This window comes from Hevea brasiliensis, unplaced genomic scaffold, assembly GCF_030052815.1.
Source record: "Hevea brasiliensis isolate MT/VB/25A 57/8 unplaced genomic scaffold, ASM3005281v1 Scaf49, whole genome shotgun sequence".
Lineage (NCBI taxonomy): Eukaryota > Viridiplantae > Streptophyta > Magnoliopsida > Malpighiales > Euphorbiaceae > Hevea > Hevea brasiliensis.
In genome coordinates, this window is record NW_026615017.1 from 134,158 (window position 1) to 136,964 (window position 2,807).

Here is a 2,807-nt window from a genome sequence, read left to right on the forward strand (position 1 = left end):
AACCGTGCTCTGATACCAATAAATGTGACACCCCTCACCCGACTATAGTGTAGCCGAGCGAGGCATGCTACATTCGGTGCTGGAGCACCCTATCTTATCTTACTTTATTCCTTTAATCATTTTGAAGTTATTATCTTTTAATATCAATCATTTTTCAACGGAGAAACTAACGGAGTTTCCCCTATTTTATTTACCTTTGAGGTGATTCACTATTCACCTATTTGAAAATTCAACAATATTTTCAAAATAAAATAGTGAGGGTGTTACAGAGCATTCCCATTCTCCCTTTGGGACAGAGCAAGGAAGTGGTTACTTTCTCAACCGGCTAGAACGTTCACCACTTGGAAGAACCTTTCTCAAGCTTTTCTAGCAAGGTATTTTCCACCTGTAAAGACTACAAAACTAAGGCTTGAGCTTAACACCTTCAGACAAAAGGAAGGAGAATCACTCTATGACGCATGGGAAAGATATAAAGACCTGCAGAGGGAATGTCCACACCATGGCATAGAAGATTGGCTATTAGTGCAGAATTTTTATAATGGATTACTACTCTTTACAAGGAGCACAGTTGATTCAGTTGCAGAAGGTGATCTAATGGAGAAAACAGTGCCACAAGCACTTAAACTTCTAGAAAGGGTTGCATACCATAATTATGAGTGGTCAAATGAAAGAGGAAATGCAAGAAAAATTGCAGGGGTACTGGAAGTAGACGCCCTAAGCATTATAAATGCTCAATTTGATTAGCTCATAAGGAAACTCAAAAAGATGCAAGCCAACGCAGTTGGTACAAACAATCAACCTGAAGACAGCTATGGAGGAGGATACATGAGTTCAGAATACAGCAATTTCAATGAACCTTCCTCAGAACAGATGAACTATGTGAATAATGGAGGAAACTTCAACCCAAGGCAGCCATATTCAAATACTTACAACCCTGGATGGAGGAACCACCCAAATTTCTCATGGTCCAATCAGCAGAACCAGCTAATAAACAAGCAACAAGGGTACAAGCCACCAGCATGCCTTGGATTTCAGAACAGAGGTCAAAACTTTGCACAGTCATCACTACTTCTCCAACTTCAACAACCTGAACCGAAAATGACTATGGAAACCATGATGGAAGGGTTCCTAGCAGCTCAACAACAACAAACAAAATTGATTAAACAGTTAACTTCCAGAGTGGACCAACTTGCTACTCACAATAAGATGCTAGAGAATCAAATTTCTTAGCAAGCAAGCTCTTCAAGTAAGGCTACTGGCAAACTGCCTAGCCAACCAGAAATGAACCCAAGGGAGCATTGTAAAGTAGTTACACTGAGGAGTGGGAGAACTCTAGTACAACTAGAGGTAGAACCGACAGAGAAAACCATAGAAAAATCCAAAGACCAAGCAGAGAAAAAGGAGAAAGAAGCTAAGAAAGATCAGGAAGAGGAAGCGAGGAAGGCAAAGAAACTACCAGAGCCATACCAGCCTCCCCTACCTTTTCCTCATAGATTTCAGAAAACCAAATTGGACAAGCTGTTTGGGAAGTTTTTGAAAGTTTTACAGAAGCTTTACATCAACATTCCCTTCACTGAAGCACTTTCTCAGATGCCATCCTATGCCAAATTTCTTAAGGAAATTCTGTCAAAGAAAAGAAAGCTAGAAGACTATGGAACAGTAGCTCTAACAAAGGAATGCAGTGCCATACTACAAAACAAACTGTTTCCAAAATTAAAAGATCCAGGAAGCTTCTCCATACCTTGCCTCATTGGTGATAAGAAAATAGATAAGGCCCTCTGCGATCTTGGAGCAAGCATTAGTTTAATGCCTCTATCAATATGCAAGAAGCTGGAGATCAAGGAATTGAAACCAATAACAATCTCATTGCAGTTGCCTGATCGATCTGTTAAATATCCCGTAGGAATACTGGAGAACATTCCGATCAAAGTGGGCAAATTCTTCATTCCAGTGGACTTTGTTGTCCTTGAGATGGAAGAAGATGTTAAAATTCCTATCATCTTGGGAAGACCATTCTTGGCAACTAACGGAGCTATTATAGACGTCAAAAATGGGCGACTAACCATTAAGGTAGTGGAAGAAGAAGTAGAGTTCAACTTGTTCGACACGATGAAACACAAATTTGAACCTGATGAATGCTTCAAAGTTGACACAATTGACGAATATGTTGAAAAGGAATTTCATGAGACACATCCTAAAGATCCTCTTGAAGCATGTATTATGCACAGCCACATAGTGGATAATGAAAATACAGAAATAGCAGCCTGTTCACAACAGTTAGTAGCTCATCCACCCCTACCCTTAGCTAAGGCCTCTGAGATGGAGAAGTTGAAGGAGGAATAAACCGAAGGTAAGCTCCAAGAAAATGCAAATGGGTAAAGCTTAAACCTCTCCCATCCTCGCTAAAGTACTCATTTCTGGACTCAAATTCTAAATATCCTATTATAATCAATGCTGGCCTGTCTAAGTTAGAAGAGGAAAAATTACTAAGAGAACTTAGGATCTATAGCAAAGCCATAGGGTATAAGATAGAAGACCTGAAGGGAATCAACCCTTCGATTTGCATGCATAGGATACCCATGGAAGAAAACAGTAAACCCACAATCGAACACCAAAAAAGACTTAACCCAAACATGAAAGAAGTAGTCAAGATAGGAATTTTAAAACTATTAGATGCAGGTATCATATATACAATCTCTGATAGTAAATGGGTTAGTCCAGTACATGTAGTTCCTAAGAAAGGTGGGACAATTGTTATCTAAAATGCAAGCAACAAACTAATCCCTACTACAGTAGTCACTGGTTGG

At 39.5% G+C, this 2,807-nt stretch overlaps 1 non-coding gene across 1 annotated transcript; it reads right to left on the reverse strand.

The window, feature by feature from the left end:
- Positions 1-399: 399 nt before the first annotated feature.
- On the reverse strand, positions 400-506 carry LOC131177457 (small nucleolar RNA R71). The gene has a single exon (XR_009146929.1). It is a non-coding gene; the product is annotated as a small nucleolar RNA R71 (small nucleolar RNA).
- Positions 507-2,807: the final 2,301 nt, after the last annotated feature.